This window comes from Bos grunniens, chromosome 7, assembly GCF_055505025.1.
Source record: "Bos grunniens cultivar Pamir isolate PY7600 chromosome 7, Bosgru_T2T1.0, whole genome shotgun sequence".
Classification (NCBI taxonomy): domain Eukaryota; kingdom Metazoa; phylum Chordata; class Mammalia; order Artiodactyla; family Bovidae; genus Bos; species Bos grunniens.
The window spans coordinates 87,256,419-87,278,404 of NC_141171.1; the positions used below are offsets into that span (position 1 = coordinate 87,256,419).

The window sequence follows — 21,986 nt, forward strand, 5'->3', positions numbered from 1 at the left end:
AAAGTTTAAAAAGTCCCAGGTCAATTGGCATTTACTGAGCAACTAAGCCTAAGGTGGTTTTCATTTCTGGCATTCTGAAACCTGTTCCTCTACACCCTCTACACCTTTTTCCCTTGCAGTACTACCACTCCCTTTTGCTTTCCTTCTCATAAAAACCTACCCCAATTTTTGGTTCCAAGGATGACTAACATTCTCTGGGGAAAAAATCTATTACTTTGATAGTTCAGAAAGTTTTTCTTGTGATGTCTTTTTTGGCTGAATAATATTCTGTTAGAGAAAGGGGCACGGAGGATGAGATGGTTAGATAGCAGCACCAGCTCAATGGACATGAATTTGAGCTAGTGTAGGGAGATAACCCACTCCAGTACTCTTGCCTGGAGAATCCCATGGATGGAGGAGCCTGTTGGGCTACAGTCCATGGGGTCGCTAAGAGTCGGACACGACTGAGCAACTTCACTTTCACTTTTCAGTTTCATGTATTGGAGAAGGAAATGGCAACCCACTCCAGTATTGCTGCCTGGAGAATCCCAGGAACAGAGGAGCCTGTTGGGCTGCCATCTATGGGGTCACACAGAGTCGGACACAACTGATGCAACTTAGCAGCAGCAGCAGAGAGATAGTGTAGGACAGAGGAACCTGGAATACTGCAGTCCATGGGGTTGCAAAAGGTCAGACACAATTTAGTGACTGAACACATATTTTCTTTATATATTCATCCACTGATAGAAATTGTATTGTTTTCACCTCTTGGCTTCTGTGAATAATGCTATTATAGATATGGTGTACAAATAACTTTGAGACTTTGCTTTCAGTTGTTTTGGATAGATATACCCACAGGTGGGATTACTGGATCATATGGTAACCCTATTTTTAATTTTTTGAAGAGCCTCAATACTGTTACCCATAGCAGTTGCACCATTTTTCATTTCCAGTAACAGTGCACCAGGGTTCCAATTTCTCTACATCATCACTAGTTTATTTCTGTTGTTTTTTTCTATAGTGACCATCCTAATGGGTGTATAGCGGTATGTCATTGTGGTTTTGATTTGCTATTCTCTAACAGTTTGTGATAACTGAGCATCTTTTTACATGCTTATTAGCCATTTGTTTATCGTCTTTGGAGAAATGTCCTTTATTCAAGTTCTTTATTTTTTGTTTGAGTAAGCTCCGGGAGTTGGTGATGGACAGGGAAGCCTGGTGTGCTGCAGTCCATGGGGTCGCAAAGAGTCAGACACAACTGAGCGACTGAACTGAACTGCTTCTTGTTGAGTTGTAGTTCTTTATATATTCTGGATATTTACTCATCAGATATATGATTTATATATATTTTTTCCTTCTGTGAACAGAGCCTCCATTTTCTTTTAGCTTCCGTGTTACTATTGAGATCTGCCTTTCTGATCCTTTGTATGACATCTTCCCTGACCTGCTCTGGGGGAAACTTTTACCATCTCTTTTCCCCTAGTGGTCCCAAATCTCCTGACAATCTAGTTTGGCATTGGTGTATTTTGCTCTGTTTTTAGGGGTCTTTTTCATTCTGAAACTCTCTTCCTTCAGTTATGGGAAATTATACTTTACTTGGTTCTATGGTGATTTCTTTTCATTTTTGGTATCTATATTTTCTTTTATTCTAACACCTGAGTTTATTTTTGAGTGTCTTCTATTAGTTTACATTTATTATGACTGCAATGTGAACTTATTTCTATATTACAGTTTTTCATCTATTATGTTACATTACTGCATTTGCTTCTTTTTCCTCTGCTCCTTTTAGATTACTATTGGATTGTTGGAATTTTATTTTCTTTTTTCTGATTTGAAATTTGTACATATTTTTTACCCTGCATGGTTATTTAGCCTTAAGGCCCTATCTCCTATGTCCCTGTGGTTGTTAGAATCCCAGCGTTATCCCCTTTGCCCGACATTTCATATCCAGCACTTTGTGGGCTGCCTAACACTTGCTGCTAGCTTCTGAGATGGGTCTATTTGTGTCAAAAGGGTATTTGTAGTGGTCTATTTATTATATTAATCCAGCATTTCTGTGTTGCAACAGGAAGAGTTACATTGTAGTGTTCAGTCTATCATGTTGCTTTACTGAGAAGTCTACCCTTAATAAATGTCAAATATAAATATGTATATGTGTATACCTGCATATGTGAATGTATCAATTGAGTGATGAAGTAAAACCAGTACATGATTTTCTATGATTCCACATAATACAGCTTTTGTTAGCATAAACTTGATAAAGAGAGCCATGTTATTTTGTATGAACCAAAGACAATCCTTTACAACTGACAACTTTCAAAGCCTTTGTAGTTTTAGAAAGGATGCCCTATAACCATCTGAGCAGAGTTTGAAAGATAATGAATACTGCAAACAGCAGTGTACTATAACCCCCAACACGAAAAACTTGCAGTTGTTTCAGGGAATGAAATTTGGAAGTACTTATCAGACCTTCTGAACTTTGAACAAAGTTTAAAAGCCTGGAAGCATTTTTTTTTTTTCCTAAGCAGTGTGCTGGTTAACTTAGAAAACAACTTCTCTATTTGAACCATGGCTTGTATCCCTCTATGTTAGCCACAGCAAATGTTCATCATTATTTTAAAAGCTAGAGAGTAGGAGGGAGAGTAAAATATCTGCCTCGAGCATTTTTTTTCCTCCAAAAATAAAAAGAGAAAGGGAGGAAAGAGGCATAAAACAATATTACGCTGCATTCTCCACTTTGTCGTTCAATGCCTTACAATTGCCTAATTGTTCATCAGGTTCACAAAAGAAATACCTTTTATTTTCTCCAGGCACTTAGAGATGACTAAGTGTCACTTAGTCAATTGGCAGAACAAAGAAGTCAATTATGGATCACATTTTCTCTGTTTCGTTATTCTTGAAAATAATTCACTTTATTGGTGTAGTGTTCTGGAAAGGTGAGGGATTGACAGGCCCAGAGTACAGAAATATCAACCCATAGATTCAGGTTGCACACATGCATTTCTGTTTAAAACTAGAGGTGAAAAGGTAACCGTTTCTCAGTCTCTTCATACTGAAAACTACTCTAAAAAAAATGAAATACTAAGAACTCCTGACTTCCTTCCGATATATTTCAGCTCAACTTAAAGTCACATGCTCACATTTTCTTTCCTCACCAGTCCTAAAGATTAATTAAGCTAGTCCTCAATTATCTCTTTGATATGTGTATAAAGTAGTGATTTAGCATTACAATATAAAAAGCTTAAAGTATAATTTTCATAGATTTCCTCTAGCTAAAATATAGTATTACTCTTGTGGAAATTTGAAAAAAATATACATGTAAAAGGGAAAATAAAAATCATCAGTAACTTCATAACACAGAGAAAATCACAGTTAACATTTCTGTACAATGCTGCCACAATTTTCTGTATTTATATAATAAATTATAATCACATGAATTATTTTATAACTTCATTTTATATTTTGTGAGCATTTATAAGAGATCAAATGTTCCCCTAAAATGAATTTTAATTGCTAAATTATTGTCCATAAATGGACATACTCTAATTCATTAAAGCATTCCTTTTATGTTGGGTAGCCAAAATATTTACACTGTGCCATCACAAATAACCATTGAAATGAATACCATTAAATATATGTCTTATTTTTGAACTTTTTATTTTGTTTTGCTGCTGCTAAGTCACCTCAGTCGTGTCCGACTCTGTGTGACCCCATAGACCGCAGCCCACGGGGCTCCCCTGTCCCTGGGATCCTCCAGGCAAGAACACTGGAGTGGGTTGCCATTTCCTTCTCCAATGCATGAAAGTGAAAAGTGAAAGTGAAGTCGCTCAGTCGTGTCTGACTCTTAGCGGCTCCATGGACTGCAGCCTACCAGGCTCCTCCATCCATGGGGTTTTCCAGGCAAGAGTACTGGAGTATAGCTAATTGTGATAGTTTCAGGTGTACAGCCAATGGACTCAGCTATACATATACGTATCCATTCTCCCCCAGGGAACATGTGTCATTGTATAAGTCTGCTTATTTTCTTACTTGTAACCTACTTGTAGTGGACTTACTACAGTAAAAGTTACTGATGTTAAGACTTACACAGTATGTGGTCAAATCACTTTCCCCAAATTTACTACTTCACTGCCCTAAAAGCAGAGTCAGTTTTATATTTGTAATAAATTTCTGAATGATGAAAATATTAGCTTAATCAATTGACCATGGGTGGCCTTAAGTCACAGAATCAAGCTATTGGATTTTTCTATTAATTGTACAATTAATTTTTCTATTAATTGTAGAATTGTAATTCAATTCTATCCATTGAAGAATGTGTGTTCCTTTATTATATTTGTATTTTTCAATATAATGTTAGGAAAGAAATTCATACTTAACTATCCTTTAATCTTGTATAGTAGTCTCTGAAATAACTCACTGTTATTCTGATCACTTTAATGTAAGTTTGTTATTCAGACATATAAAACACATTCACATAGCAACATATTTCTTTATCTTTCCTTATTTTAAGAAAAGTGTCTTAATTATAGAATATCTCATATTTTTTAAATAAGCCAACATGCACTATTCCTTTTAAAATTGATCTAAGAACTTAAGAGCCTAGTAAAAGTTGGAGAAATATCTGGAGAAAACAAGCACAGATGTTTGGTATTTTCTTTAAATCACTTTTTTCCCCAGAAATTGTTTACCAGAATTTACTAAATATGGGAATAAGACTGCTACAGAATACAATCTATATCCACAAATGGGATTATCAAGTTATATTCAATCTATTCTGTATTTTTTAACAGCAAGTGCATTTTCTATATGCAGAGCAAGCTCTGAAGAGCACCACAGCCACAAATTGCGATTAGAAAAGCTGCTTGTTTAGCAGTTTCAAAGAGAACCAACATGACAATCAAACATGGAAAGAGCAGATGGAAAATTTATTTTAGGACATGCAGCAATAATAGAGAAATTAGGGAGCAATTAAAACATGAAAAAAAATCAGCTTAGCTGAGAAAGTGAATCTAAAGATAGTTCAGTTCAATTCCCAATTATGCTTTTTTTTTAAACTGAAGTTTGAATTAGAATGAAATCTGAATGTTCTTTTAAGAAGTACAACTTAGAGTGACATGTGGTGACTTAAAACAGCCTTAGTACACCTATGGGTGATTCATATTGATGTTTGAGAGAAAACAACAAAATTCTGTAACGCAATTATCCTTCAATTAAAAAATAAAATTTTTTAAAAAACAGAGCAATTATTCAATACCACTTATTTTTAGAAGATAAATTATTGATACCTATATTTGATTGCTGGTAGAGAGCAACAGTTTCAAAGTCACAGTAGACAGCCTTGTACGTTTTTTAACTAACTACATTTAAAAATTAAAATTTTTGTTTTAAGTTGGTTGCATAAGAGTAAAGGCCCCATCTATGAATTTCTCAGACATTTTGTACCTAACACATCAGGAGAAATTAATGTGACCTTTGAAAATAAAGTTTCCTTTAAGTCAGTACTACTGGATTTAGATAGAATATGTCAAGGCACAAAAATACCTTCACAGGAATATTTGCATCTCCAAATGGAAATGAATTGTAGCATTCAGTAGAGGTAATTCCAGACTCTCAGCCAGAAATCTTGTTCTGCTTCTGTTGAAACTTAATGCCACCGAAGGCAGTGGGGATCCTACGAGGCAACCCAGCTCAAGGAAGTGCAACGGTTTGTCGGTGCAAATAAAGTAGCATCACAGGCTAGATTCTCTGGAAGTGAATCCTAACCCAAGGAGTCATGTGCTAGTGATCTAATAAAATGCTCCCAGATGAAACCAATAAAAGAGTGGCGAAAACAAAGTCAAGGAGGAGGCTGAAACTAACCAGGTGTGTTTCGAGCAAAGGCCCTTCCAGGGCAGCTTCACCCTAAAGCAGAGGGAATTTTGAAGTATTATTATGGCATAGTTTATCCCAACACATAAATACAACTCCAGGGAAGATGTGGCTTGATTGAATTATGTTGCCACAAAAAGGCTATTGGTCTCCTCCGCAATTAATATCAGATTCCACACCTGACAAGTCAGAATTCAGCCTCTGTGAAAAGTCTAGGCTACTGGGTCCAGGCGTCCTCTCCAATCTAACACCACCGTTGGGGGTGGGGTCATTCAATTTGTAGGCCTAAACAGGGAAAGGATGTGGTTGGAGCAGAGTTGTTTTTGTGTTTTTTTTTTGGTGTCAGGAACTCAGGAACAGTTGGTAAAGGAAGGATGGTGAAGATTAGAAGCTCAATTTTGCATTGCTATTAAACATCCAGATGAGGATGTCACATAAATAGTTATATACATAGATCTGAAGTGCAGAGAAGGTTTGGGGGCTGAAGAAACAAAAGTTTGGAAATTTTAGTATATTGTTCAGTTGGTAAGTAGTGTCCGACTCCTTGCAGCCCCCATGGACTGTAGCATACCAGGCTCCTCTGACCTCCAATATCTCCTGGAGTTTGCTCAAATTCATGTCCATTGAGTCCATGATGCTATTAAACCATCTTATCCTCTGCCACCCCCTTCTTTTGCCTTCAATCTTTCCCAGCATCAGGGTCTTTTCCAATGAGTTGTCTCTATATCTGGTGGCCAATTACTGGAGCTTCAGCTTCAGCATCATTGCTTCCAATGAATATTCAGGGTTGATTTCCTTTAGAATTGGCTGGTTTGATCTCCTTAGTGTCCAAGGATCTCTCAAGAGTCTTTTCCAGCATCACAATTCAAAAGCATCAATTCTTGGGTGCTCAGCCTTCTTTATGGTCCAACTCTCACATTTGTACATGACTACTCAAAAAACCATAGCTTTCACTCTACAGACCTTTGTTGGCAAAGTGATGTCTCTACTTTTAAATATGCTGTCTAGGTTTGTCAAGGCTTTCCTTCCACGGAGCAAGTGTCTTTTAATTTCATGGCTGCAGTCACCATCTGCAGTGATTCTGGAGCCCAGGAAAAGAGTATCTTTCACTGCTTCCCCTTTTCCCCCTTTTATTTGCTATGAAGTGATGGGACCAGATGCAATGATCTTAGTTTAATGTTGAGTTTCAAAGTAGTTTTTTCATTCTTTCACCCTCATCAAGAAGTTCTTTAGTTCCTCTTTACTTTCTGCCATTAGAGTGGTATCATGTGCGTATCTGAGCTTGTTGATTTTTCAGCATATAGACAGTATTAAAAGCTATGAAACAGAAGACTTCCTCCATGTTAGTTTCAGGTGTACTACATAGTGATTTCACATTTGCATACATTATAAAGTGATCACAGCAAGTCTAGTAGCCATCTGTCTCCATACAAAGTTATTACAATATTTTTGACCATATTTTATGCTATATGTTACATCCCCATGGCTTATTTATTTTATAACTGGAGGCTTGTACCTCTTCTTCATCTATGTCACCAACCTCCCCCTCTGCAACTACCACCCATTTGTTCACTAACCCTAATCTATGAGTCTGTTTTGTTTTGTTCATTTTTTTGTTTGTTTTAGATTTCACATCTCAGTGAAATCATATACCATTTGTCTGTTTCTGACATTGCAGTTAGTATAACACCTTCTAAATCCATCCATGTTGCAAATGGCTAGACTTCTTTTTTCTTTTTAATGGTTGAGAAGTATTCCATTGTATACATATACCACTTCTTTATCCATTCATCTATTGATGGCTACTTAGGTTGCTTCCATATCTTGGCTGTCATAAATAACTCTGAGATGAACATAGGCATGTGTATATATTTTTAAATTAGTACTTTTGTTTTCTTCAGTTAAATACCCAGAAGTGAAACTGATGGATCACATGGCACTTCTATTTTTAGTTTTTTGAGGAACCTTGATACTATTTTTCTTAGTGACTGCACCAATTTACAATCCCACTAACAGTACACGAAATTAACATTTTCTCTATGAGGTCACCAGCATTTATTGTCTTTTGATGACGGTTATTCTGACACATGGGAGGTGATATCTCATTATTTTGATTCACATTTCTCTGATTAGTGATGTTGAGCATGTTATAATGTGTCTGTTGGCTATCTGTGTGTTTTCCTTGGAAAAATGTCTATTCATGTCCTCTTGTCCATGTTTTAGTCAGGTTGTATGAATTCTTTATATATTTGGATGCTAACCCTTTATCAGATATATCATTTGCAAATACTATCTCACATTCAACAGACTGCCTTTTCTCCTTTGCTGATAGTTTCTTTGTACAAAAGCTTTTTAGCTTGATGTACTCCTATTTGGTTATTTTGAAGTTAGTTAAATGAATAAGTACCTGAATGAATGATTATGTGGTTTGGAGGCTTCTTGTTTGTTTTGGTTCACTGTGAAATCTGAATTTGTTTTCATGCCTATGAAGGAGGATAGCATGTATCCATATTGAATCTCTTCTGGATAAAGAAGGCTGGTTTGCTGGAGACAAAAAGAAGTAATCCTGGTCCTAATGAGTTCATCCAGTGGTTTTAAAAATAAAAGCAGAGCTGATCTAGGAAATAATATTTTTGTTTTGTATTAAGTAAAACGTGGTTTTTATTTGTTGAAAAAATTAAACAAAACAGGTATATAATATTCTATTGAAAATCCTGTACTCCAATTCCCCACCTCCACTCCCAGGCGCAATCACTATTATTTGGCATGTATCTCTTTGAGACCTTTCATTAATGTGTCCTGTATATCTCCTTACTTAAAAAACCCTGGGGGGAAGTTATTCTTGATTCTATCACCTTAAAATAATGCATGAGTAGGGACTTCCCTGATGGTCCAGTGGTTAAGAATCCACCTTCCAGTGCAGTGGACATAGTTTTGATCCCTGGTCAGGGACTAAGATCCCACATGCCTGGGAGGCAGGGGAAACCAAGCCCACGTGCCGCAGCCACAGGTCCATGTGCTCTGGAGCCTGCGCACTGCAACCGGAGAGAAGCCCAAGCATTACAGCAAGAGATCCCGCATACTGCAACGAAGATCCAACACAGTCACAAATAAATACGTAAATATAATAAAGCAATGCATGAGTAAAGTGCGAGATTTCCCCTCTGTCCTTTTTCCTCACTTCACATTTAATTTCTAGAAATAATTACTATTTAAACTTTGCATTTATTTCCCCCTATTTTCATATATATATATATATATTGCTAATATATATTTATGTAAATACAGTTTTAAGACATAATATACTATTCTTCAGAGAAGGCAATGGCACCCCACTCCAGTACTCTTGCCTGGAAAATCCCATGGACAGAGGAGCCTGGCGGGCTGCCGTCTCTGGGGTCGCACAGAGTCGGACACGACTGAAGCGACTTAGCAGCAGCAGCAGCAGCATGCTATTCTTAGAACTCAATGCACTGCCTTTTTCAGCTAAGAATATGATATGCACACATTTCCAAATTAATATATATAAACATGTCATAATCTTTTTAATTTTTATATAATAGTCATTTTATATGACAGCATAATTTATTCAGCCATTCAGTTTTACTGGACATTACATTACCACATTATTTGTAGGCTTTTGTTTCAGAAAAAATAGTGAAATAAACATTTTTCTGCTGTTATTATACCATTGCTTTTGTAGGACAGATTCCCAGAAAAGGGATTTCTGTATCATAGTACATATATTTTTTTTATTATATATCAGCATTAGACCAGTTTTTAAAAGTAATGAAAAGTCTCTAAAACACATTTAAAAAAATCAATTCTACTGTAACAGATATGTAACTTATTGGGGTGGAATATTATATATTTTATAAAATAATCTAGAACAACATATTTTAAAGATAAACAAAATCTTTGTATCATTTTATTGATTTTTTTCCCACAACTCCCCAAGCTATATATTTATACAGTATGACAAAGCCATGACATAACCCAGTCTCAGACAAAATAATTCTACAACCAAAAAAGAAAATTTTAAGTAACCTATTAATTTGTCTATCTTTACACACCATTCAGGGATACATGTCCTCCAGTGGTACTAATTTAAATTCTCTTTTTCTCCCTCCTCCCTTTTTATACCACACATCCGATATGCTTCCATGTTCAGTCAAAATAACTATCAAAAACTTCTACCTTAGTTCCCGTTTGCATGTCTTCTGCCACTGTTATTTGCGTGTCAAATTCTACACTTGGAATTAGAGTATACATGCCCTACGCTATGTGTTTTGGGGACACTGCAAAGTGCAGAAATCTCGTTAATCATAGTCGATTAGACCAAGGATGAATCTTTGATATTAGTACATGGCCCAGTCAGAGTCCTTTCCCAAATCTAAATTAGGACTGGACATGAGAGACTGAGAGTCAATTTCTTTACAAGATTGTAATAATAACAAATGGACTCAAAGATCTTTTTGCCCCTAATTATCTTTGTATAGGCCAGAAAGCCATTTGCACTGAAAGGGGTGCCTTGTTCTTTTTCTTATATTGAAGTATAACTGATTTGCAATGTCATGTTAGTTTCAACTGTGTATCACAGTGATCTAGTTTCATATATATATGAAATGTATTTATTCTTCTTCAGATTTTTTCCTTTATAGGTTATTACAAAATATTGAGCATAGTTCTCTGTGCTATACATTAGTAGGTTCTTGTTGGTTATCTATTTAATATATGTTATATATATATTATAACTATATATATATAATATATATATATATAACTAATATATGTTAACCCCAAACTCCTAATTTATCTTTCCCCTCTTCCTCTTTGATAACCATATGCTTATTTTCTGTTTATGGGCTTCTATTTTATAAATTAGTTCATTTGTATCATTTTTTTAGATTCCACAAATAAGTAATATCATATGATATTTGTATATTTGTCTTTGGTTGGCTTCCTTCAGTTATAATGATAATCTCTACATCCACCCATGTTGCTGCATAGCATTATTTCATTCTTTTTATGGCTGAACAACATTCCACTGTACTACATCTTTATTCATTCACCTGTCAATGGACATAGGCTGCTTCCATGTCTTGGCTATTGTAAATAATGCTGCAATGAACACTGGGGTGCATGTATCTTTACAAATTATGGTTTTCTCCAGATATATGCCCAAGAGTGGCATTGCAGGATCACATGGTAGCTCTATTTGTAGTTTTTCAAGGTACCTCCATATCGCTCTTCATCGTGGCTATACCAATTTACATTCCCACCCATGGTGTAGGATGTTTCTTTTTCCCCCCACCCTCTCCAGCATTTATTGTTTGTAGATTTTTTGGTGATGGCCATTCTGACAGGAGTGAGGTGGTACCTCATTGAAGTTTTGATTTGCATTTCTCCAATAATTAGTGATGCTGAGCACTTTTTCATATACCTGTTGACCATCTGTATGTCTTCTATGGAGAAATGTCTATTTAAATCTGCTGCCCATTTTTTGATTAGGTTGTTTGTGTTTGGTATTGAGCTGTATGAACTGTTTGAATATTTTAGAAACTAATCTCCTGTTGGTTGCATCCTTTGCAAATATTTTCTCCCATTGTATAGGTTGTCTTTTTGTTTTATTTATGGTTTCCTTTTGCTCTGCAAAAGCCTTCAAGTTTAATTAGGTCCTATTTGTTTATTTTTGTTATTCCATTACTCTAGGGGCAGCTTCTTCTGATTTATCTCTTGTTTCTTTAATTCTCTTCCTGTATATCTCATTTGCCATTGTGCTTTGCAGGGAGTTCTTAAGTTTCTCTGCATTTTAGCCACAGAATCAGGATTTTTTTAATAAGCTATATCACTATTCATAATTTCCAGTTCTTATTTGATATTTGGAGATTATCAAATGCATAATTCCAAGTGCATAATAAGCAGAGTTTCTTTATAAACTATCTTATGATTTCTTTGACTAATGTGCCTGTGGATCTATTTATAGTGTTGACAACTGCTTATGTTGTCTTTTCCCCTCATTTTTGATTGGGTGATAGATGTTCTATTTGAAAAATAATTTGTATAAATACTTTGAAACCTAAAATGAAGTTATCTTCCTTTAGCAAGAATTTCCTTTTGTCAGGTATCCGGCTGCTGCTGCTGCTAAGTCGCTTCAGTCGTGTCCGACTCTGTGCAACCCCATAGACGGCAGCCCACTAGGCTCCCCCGTCCCTGGGATTCTACAAGCAAGAAAACTGGAGTGGGTTGCCATTTCCTTCTCCAATGCATGAAAGTGAAAAGGGAAAGTGAAGTCATTCAGTTGTGTCCGACTCTTCGTGACCCCATGGACTACAGCCCACCAGGCTCCTCCATCCATGGGATTTTCCAGGCAAGAGTACTGGAGTGGGGTGCCATTGCCTTCTCTGTCAGGCATCTGGAGGCACAAGCAAAACAGATGACTGTCAGTCAGTATCAAAGTGTGAAGTTTTCTGTGCAACCTAGAAGGCTGAGAGCTCATTGCACATGCTTGCCAAGGTTGTAGTACTTCCTATTTGTCCATGCTTCGTAAGGTATAGCCCACAGGGTTTGTTCACCAGGGCCACCTGCCTTGCTAAGCCTCGGATTTAGCTTTTGTTGCTCAAGATCAAAGAAGTTGTTGAAGCTACCGCACAGCTTCTCAAAGCAAAGTTCTTTTTAGATCTGCAAACATCTCCTGCACAAAAGGAGCCTGCAAGACCTGGTGCTCTTAGATTTCTATATTATCATGGAAATTGACATGGTTATACCTCAGTATCATTTTGAACTCCAGTATTTTTTCTGGTTAGCTATTGTGTTTTGTGGAATATGAACTTAAACAATCTTGGGTCCCTCTTTAAGAAAAAATGATACAAAATTAGATACAAGGCCTTGAGAGAAAACATCAAGTGAAGAGCCCTGAAACCTAAACTTCATTAGCTTTTTGATAAATATACCTCTAGGGGCTTCACTTGCTGGTTGGGTTCAAATTACCTGTTCTGTCATTACCCAACATGGAAGGCACCATAACATGTCTTTAAGCACATGAACTCTATTGAATATGGTGTAGAGTCCCATCATAAAGAGCAGCAGAGCGAACACAGCAGAACACCCCTCCTTGTTCACATGCACCTGCTCTTTGAGTGAAGTGGTAGGCAGAATCAACCATATTACTTATATAGTTATTTATAGCTCATTCTCACTCTTTTTCTTTCATAAAGTAAGCATATTTGAATCTGCAGAAGTTAAATTTTCATGTGATGCAACTCCATTATTATCTGTAATTCCTCCTTTGAAACCTTCTTTAAAAGTTATTTCAAAGAGCATATTTTAGTTCCAGATGAATATAAATTTTCAGTTAATTTTACTGTTAATTACAAACTTCCTTACATTGTTGGTACTATTATAATCTATGTGGGTTATACTTTTTGGAATTATTGAGGCCAAACGGTTAACATTTTAATGTTTTGTGTATGTTCTAAAAGAATGAATATCTTCTAATATTGGTAGGGAGTTCTTTATAAATCAATTAGATTAAATGTGCTTTTAAAATTAAAATATACTTAAAAAAATTTTATATTTCTATAGCCTTACCTATTTTTTGCCTGTATTATTTATTGATTTCTGAAAGAAATGCCTAATGGCTATGCACTCAACAATGCTTTTCAATATGTTTGTGTTTTTTCTTTTCTGTTAACATGCAAAAAAATGGTTATCTGGTGGACCAGAAATTGTGAATAATCTGTGAAAGAAGAAAGAGAATACAACCTAATTGGAAAAAGTTTAAAGCCTAAGACACAGGCAGAGATGTACACTTTTGCCATGCCTAGCAACAGAGATTGGATTTATATCTCCATTGAAAACGATTATAAAACTGGGTTAGATGTCTAAAAGAACTGTTTATATCTCCATTGAAAATGATTATAAAACTGGGTTAGATGTCTAAAAGAACTGTTTAAGACATTGGGGAACAGGCAGTAAGTCATTAAGGTAAACATAAGACTGAACCCTGGTTTCCCCGGTGGCTCAGAGTTAAAGAATCTGTCTGCCTATGCAGGAGACGGAGGAGGTGCAGGTTCAATCCCTGAGTCAGGAAGATCCCCTGGAGGAGGAAATGGCAACTCACACCATTATCCTTGCCTGGAAAATTTCATGGACAGAGAAGACTAGCAGCTATATGTAGTCCATGGGGTCACAAAGAGTCAGACACAACTGAGCACAAGCACCAGTGTTGAACTCTATGACTGCTTGGATTTCTGCACAGAGGGCAGAATGATGCTCTGCTGAACTGACTGCATGGAGATTGGAGTTCAGCGAGGCTGAGGCACCCAAGAGTTGCAGGCCAGAGTTATGGAGAAGAGGAGATATGCACATAAAAAGCTTAAAACTTCTGCACAGGAGCTCGCTTGAATCTTTGCTGAACACTAAGATAGGCAAGAACTGGGTAAAGAGGGACCAGGATTTTAAGCTGAACACTTTCCAGAGCTCACAAAGAGGAGAGTTTACGCAGAGGATTCAACAGAAACTCCACAAGATCCAAACAGAATTAATCCAAATGGAATCACGCTTCTTCTAGTATGAAGGCTACTCTAAGCACCCCCAAACAAAATTTTAAAAAGGCAAGGAAACCATAAAAAAATGTAAAGTCTATCAAGGTAGCAGAATTCAAGATCAATGTATAAATATCATTTTTTATTTCTATATACTAGCAAATCAACGATTATAAATTTAAAAATCATTTAAACTAGCATTAAAAGCATGAATTATTTAGGGATAAATTTCTAGATACTGGAAACTACAAAGATTGTTGTGAGAAATTAAAGAGGATTTAAATACGTGGAAAAATATATCATCTTCATTAAGCAGAATACTCAATATTCTGAAGGTGTCAATTTTTCCTAAATTCACTTGTGATTCAGTGTAACTTCAATCAAAATCCAAGCAGGGCTTTTTATAGAAAATGAAAACATTTTGCTAAATTAGATTAGAACAGTTAAAATGGAAAAGACAGACAACATCAAATTATGGATGTGAAGCAACTGGAATGCACATTATCGGAGGGAATAGAAAGTAATACACCTACTGTACTAGTAGTCTTCTACTATTGTTAACAAACTACCACAAGACCTTAACATAACCCACATTTATTATCTCATAGTCTCTGTAGGTCAGAAAGCTAGGCACAATTTAGGGAGGGATGTCATCTGCTTAGTCTCATAAGACTGCCATCAAGGTGTGGTCAGGGCTAGGTTCTCATCTGAGGCTTGAGGTTTTTGCCTGACACCCTCAGGTTTTTGGAAGAATTCATTTACTTGTGGCTGCAGAATTCATTCATTCATTTTACTTCTTCAAAAACAAAGGAGAGAGAGACACTCCAGAGTGAGTTTACTTTCAGGACAGAGTCTTATATAAAGTAATGTATTGATTGGATAACATTTCCTCACATTTTCCAATATGCTATTCACTAGAAGCAAGTTACAGTACAAGTTACAGAGGGCAGGTTGAATCCCCTTGCCCATACTCAAAGGGTGGGAGTTATAAAAGGGCATGGACACGAGGAGGTGGAGATCATGGGGACCACCTGAAAGCCTGTCTCCCACAGTCATGTGGAAAACAATTTGGTAGTTCCTTAAAAAGTTAAATTTTATCACATCACTCACTACTTCAAATCCAAAGTATTTTCCTGAGAAAAATTAATGCATATTACCACACAAAGAATTGTTTGCAAGTGTTCATTAGAAAATTTATTTATAATAGTCCCAAAATGGAAATGATCCAAATACCTAGTTACTGGTAAATGGATAAACAAATTGTGATATATACAATGGGATGCTATTTAGCTCTCCTGCTACTGCTGCTGCTAAGTCATTTCAGTCATGTCCAACTCTGTGCGACCCCAGAGACTGACGTCAGCCCACTAGGCTCCCCAGTCCCTGGGATTCTCCAGGTAAGAACACTGGAGTGGGTTGCCATTTCCTTCTCCAATGCATGAAAGTGAAAAGGGAAAGTGAAGTCGCTCAGTCTTGTCCAACTCTTAGTGACCCCATGGACTGCAGCCTACCAGGCTCCTCCATCCATGGGATTTTCCAGGCAAGAGTACTGGAGTGGGGTGCCATTGCCTTCTCCACTATTTAGCTCTAAAAAGGGATAAAACATTTATATGTGCAACACATGAATTAATCTCACACATCTGTACTAAATAAATGAACCCAGAAACTACAGACTACATTCTATTTGTATGAAATCATATGGAATTTATTATAAAAGGAAAATGTAATATTTCATACTGAGAGGCAGGAGACTAGTAGTTGTCTGGTGCTAGGCATGGCAGATAGAGATTGACCAGAAAGGAACACAAAGGAACATTTGGGGATAATAGTGATATCCTGTATCTTTATTATAGCAACAGATTTAAACATGTACATAATGTCAAATGTATGGCTAGCAATTGTCATACCTTTTTCAGTATCATATCCCACTCTGGCTGGCTGATGGAAATTAAGAGTGTATGAAGGAAGTTATATGAGATGTGCTTTATTTCATTGTGTAGGTTGATAGCATGAGTTTATATTGTACTCAAAACAAACAAGAAACCTCAAAGATCATATGCATGACTATATGGGAATAGGAGTAAAGGAAATGTATGTGGGATTTATTCCTAGATAGGAAAGCCCTTGAGGTAAATAGTTGAGGAGATTCAAACCCTTTCTTATGGCTAATCATGAAATTCATGTTGGACAGAGAAAAATAAAAACAGAGATACCCTCAATGCAATGAGAACGAAAGGTTAGATGGAATAGATGAAATAGGTGAGCTGAATGTACAGGAGAAAGAAAGGTATACAAATATTCCAGGGGATGGCAAGCTTCAAAGTTTGTAAAAATGGAATTGAGAAGTTCAGAGTAAGAAGGTTGAGTCCAGAATTTCGGAAGGTACAAAAAGTGGAACTTGAAAATACCAAAACTGATTGGGCTTCCCCTATGGAAGATACCAAAACTGATTATAAAAGATGTATTGGAACTGAACTCTTTATGTCAAGTAATTAACTATTTGAAAAACATAAAAGAATAGATAGGAAGCCTGTAAGTTATGGTAATGAAGTTAGGGCAATGGAAGTGGGAAGACCATGATGCAAACAGATGCAGTAGACTGCAATGGCACTGAAGTAGGACCATAGCCTCAAGACAGTAGTTGTTTGGTATTCTGCAATGTTCTTATTGAAATACCAGTCTGTGCTCTGAAATATGTAAGTTCAGAAGCTAACTCAGTAAATGAGACTCAGGGCTGAAACAATAGAACTTACGCTAGCATTAAACCATAGGTTAAATCAAGCCATCAACTGGAGGTTCCCTGTATCCTCATGAAAATGAAATCTGTACCATGTTTGTAAATTATTTTTCCAATGAATTTAATATTATGTCTTTGTATTGCTTTTAAAGCTTAAATTAGGTGCTACTAGAACCAATACTGTTTTGGCAGATACTTGCTTACATAGAGTGATTTGAAAGATTCATCTGAACCAAATTGTCTCTGCCACTGGCCTTTTTATTATCTACTAAGCAGTTTCAAATGAATTTATCAAGTTAATTTCAATTAACAAGACATCAGTCAGAGCACTCAAAAAGAAACAGTAAAAGGAATTTTGAGATGTAGAGAACAAAAAATCAAGAGGAAGGCATATTGCCCAGGAGAGCTGAATGTAAAGGGCCTGTCTATAACATGACACAGAGTCCACACAACCCAAGCAGAGCAAAGGGGAATAAAAAGGAAGAAACGCTGGCCTACTTTTCAGTTTGGGGCAAAGAGGACCTAGCTGTCCCTGCACAAGCTTCCCATCTTTATGTGTAACAAAATCATAATGTTCAAAAAGCAGTTAAGCTTCTTTGACCTGATTTAAAATATTTTTTTACCTACAGGAATATAGCATTTTTTTAGAAAAAAAAATCTATGCAGTGGTTTTACTAAACAAGGGGTTGTATCTAACTACAGGTGAAATTTCTTACACTTGTGAGAAATGCTTAAAAAGGACTAGGTAAACTGCAACCCCAAACCTATAGGTTATTAGTTATTATTGGTGAGATTGTAGAGTGAATAGATTGTTTCTCCATTACAAATTAGAGAAGGAAATGACAACTCACTCCAGTATTCTTGCCTGGAGAATTCCATGGATAGAGAATCCTGGCAGGCTACAGTCCACGGGGTCGTAAAGAGTCAGATGCGACTGAGCGACTATCACTCGCTCACTCCATTACAAATAGAAAAATTGACTTCTTGCGATTGGACTAGAAGACTGCAAGTTTTCTTGCCAAAGGGTTCATATAGATGGGCCTTCCCGAGTAGCTCAAATGGTAAAGAACCTGCCTGCAATGCAGGAGATCTGGGTTTGATCCTTGAGTGGGGAAAATCCCCTGGAGAAGGGCATGACAACCCACTCCAGTATTCTTGCCTGGAGAATCCCATGGACAGAGGAACCTGGCAGGCTACAATCCATGAAGCCGCAAAGAGTCGGACACAACTGAGCAACACACACATACACTCACACACACACACACACACACACACACAATCATAATCTTGGGCTTCCCAGGTGGCCCAGTGGTAAAGAATCTGCTTACCAGTGCAGGTGGCATGGGTTCAATCCCTGGGAAGATCCCTTGGAGAAGGCAATGGTAACCCACTCCAGTATATTTTTCCTAAGAGATCCCTTGGACAGAGGAGCGTGGCAGGCTACAATCCATTGGTTCACAAAGAGTTGGACATGACTGAGTGAGCACACAATGAGATTCTGCGCATGCCAATCAGAATCTTGGTTTTGTGTTGAGGCCCTGGAGAAGATGAAGGAGTTCTCAAGAGTGTCTGAGCACTTTTTTTCTTCTTTCTCCACCAAATTAGAGAGACAGAGTATCAAGTACAAATTATGAGTGGAAACAATGAGGACTGAGATCCCTGATGAAGCCACAGATAGGTTTTAGAAAACTGAAGTACCTGAAAATTGAAGCAAGGAGAAAAGAGAAAAGAACCCAGGGATTCTCCCTTTGAAGTTATTACTAAAAAAGGACATAGTTAACAGTAATGTACCTACTGTAGGGTATGTGTGTGTGTGCTTAAGTTTGCTATAGGAAAATTATCTGTAAAATATTAGTATTGATGTTTATTTCACTTTTCTATTCAAGAATTTTTTAAATTTTATTTTATTTTTAAACTTTACATAATTGTATTAGTTTTGCCAAATATCAAAATGAATCCGCCACAGGTATACATGTGTTCCCCATCCTGAACCCTCCTCCCTCCTCCCTCCCCATACCATCCCTCTGGGTCGTCCCAGTGCACTAGCCCCACGCATCCAGTATTGTGCATCGAACCTGGACTGGCAACTCGTTTCATACATGATATTTTACATGTTTCAATGTCATTCTCCCAAATCTTCCCACCCTCTCCCTCTCCCACAGAGTCCATAAGACTGTTCTATACATCAGTGTCTCTTTTGCTGTCTCGTACACTGGGTTATCGTTACCATCTTTCTAAATTCCATATATATGCGTTAGTATACTGTATTGGTGTTTTTCTTTCTGGCTTACTTCACTCTGTATAATAGGCTCCAGCTTCATCCACCTCATTAGAACTGATTCAAATGTATTCTTTTTAATGGCTGAGTAATACTCCACTGTGTATATGTTCCACAGCTTTCTTATCCATTCATCTGCTGATGGACATTTAGGTTGCTTCCATGTCCTGGCTATTATAAACAGTGCTGCGATGAACATTGGGGTACATGTGTCTCTTTCCCTTCTGGTTTCCTCAGTGTGTATGCCCAGCAGTGGGATTGCTGGGTCATAAGGCAGTTCTATTTCCAGTTTTTTAAGGAATCTCCACACTGTTCTCCATAGTGGCTGTACTAGTTTGCATTCCCACCAACAGTGTAAGAGGGTTCCCTTTTCTCCATACCCTCTCCAGCATTTGTTTTTGTTGATGTTATAAAAAGAATAGCATGACAATGTCTGATAAAAGTGGAAGTGTCAAAATGCTTCTACGGAAGCAGTCTGACTACCTAGTGTCAATTACCCTTTGTATCGATTACATTTTATTCTCAGTTACTTCTTGAACAACAGATTTATAAACATACACCTATCAAATAAAAATATAAAAATCAGACAGTATAGTAGATTGAAAAATAGTCTCAAAATTCAGAATGAATGTGACATCATTCAATTGGATGTCACAACTCCAACTCGAATGCCTCAGGACAAAATTCAGATGCCTCCAAGGACAGCATAAAAGAGCAAGAATCCTGGTGAGAAGGGATAACAGATGGAGAACGAGGGATCTGCTTAGAGGGAGCAGGCCTACTTGGGTTCAGGGGGTTGTTACTTGGTGGCAATGCAAGCCCAGATTAAAGCTCCTGATTTTCCAAGAAAATCAGAAAGTTCTGTTTTGTTTTTTTAATGTAAAATCTTATAATTTGGGATCCTGGCAACTAATTTTAAAACATTTATAGATGAAAATTTTTACATATTTATTTTTTAGGGTGTGGGGAGAAGCCGGCCCCTGGCCAAATTCTATATCTGGGCCAATGGACTATCAATTGATTTACTGAGTTTTAGTTGCTTCTGTATATTCATTTACTTTCTTTAGAATAATTACATGAAGTCAAATGAGTTGGCTTCAAAAGAGAGACTCAGCTTGTAACCTAAATGGCAAATGAACTGAACCTTTTCTCTTTATGAAACCTTTATAAGAACTTGTAAATAGTTCTTTAGGATTTCATTGTGACCACACAGTACACAATTGAAAGAATTATGAAACTGGAAATTATGAATCTATCATTCAAATCAGTCAACCCAGTCTCAAAAGATTAGGGTTATTTCATATGGAATAGACAATTTTAGCTTTCTACAGAACTTAGTTCACTGAATAAACTACTCTTGCCCTGCATAGGTACAAGATAAGAGGTCTGAGGTGACCATGCCTTAGGGCAGTTTGGATTTGGTTTATAAATATTTTGAAGATGTGAGAAACATCCTAGAGTTGTACAAGGGCCAGAGATTAAGAGATTCAATCCAAGAAAAGGAAAGAAAAATTCCACTAATGAAATCTGGAATCAGACAAAGGATGATATACTGATAACTCACTTATGTTTCGCTTTGGCAGTTCATTTGTATGTGTGTATAATGTGTTTCCTTTGAAAACAAATATTTTTCTGAAGGAAATCTTGGCTTTCTTGTAATCAAGGTATGGTCAATGCAGCTTAAATCAGCAATAACTGCTCTTGGTACAAATATGTTTGAATTTTAATTTTAAAGTTGAAAAATTTTGACTTTAAAAATAATTCAATTTACTAACATGAAAATGCATTATTACATTGTTGACGGGTTTTGTAATTTTAGCATTTTTTTCCAGAACTTTCAATGAGAGTACTTACATTGAAAACAAAATCAATCAATAATATTAACTATTATTATTAGTTATTACTAGCTATTGGAGTATATATAATCAGCAAAGTGTTTCTATTGGTAATTAAGCTACATGAAAAACTGTTCTCTAGAGAAAGAGTGGGGGAACAGACCATTAACTACATCCACTGGGTTTTTAAAAAAAAAAATATTTAGAAAGGGAAGCTTCAAAAATGCAACTGCTGTTGATTAACCTAAATACTGTTTCTTAGATGTTTTTAATATAATATTACTTAATCAGAAACTATAAGAAATTACTACTCCATCTTCTAAATAATATGCTCTTAGATCAATAAAAGAGAAAGAACTGCATGATTACTAGGCAAGTGGACTACTAGTTACCCATTAATTTTTATTTTGTATTTTGGAACAGATATGTATGAATATAATGATTAATAAATCAAATGAAATAACTAATAAACAATAATGGAAATTCACAGTTTCCAAAATTTTTCCAACTTTACTCTAAATTCATGTCAATCACACTGTGTTTCTCAATTCAATTCTGAAACTTAAGAAAAGGGAATCTTCAGGAGATATTAATTAGAATCAATACATACATGTAATATCTGTTATAGAAAACATATGTGGATTTATAAGTGTACATATATGGGGGTTATTCTCATGGAAGGTCAGTGAGCAACTTTAAAAGAAAGGAAATTATTTGAAACCATAAATCTATACTTAAGCAAC

The 21,986-nt window shown here is 36.4% G+C and overlaps 1 protein-coding gene across 19 annotated transcripts in view; it reads right to left on the minus strand.

The window, feature by feature from the left end:
• Window positions 1-21,986, minus strand: part of CCNH (cyclin H) — a 420,860-nt gene that overhangs the window by 239,565 nt on the left and 159,309 nt on the right. For 4 of the 19 annotated variants that reach the window (XM_086412918.1, XM_086412924.1, XM_086412911.1 and 1 more), the window contains exon 1: window positions 5,521-5,704. The exons of 9 other annotated variants lie outside the window; for them this stretch is intronic. The gene's annotated coding sequence lies outside the window, so the exon portion shown is untranslated. Of the gene's footprint in view, window positions 1-5,520; window positions 6,078-21,986 lie in introns of those variants that run through there. 6 more of the 19 variants (XM_086412938.1, XM_086412936.1, XM_086412931.1 and 3 more) reach the window with 3 other exon arrangements.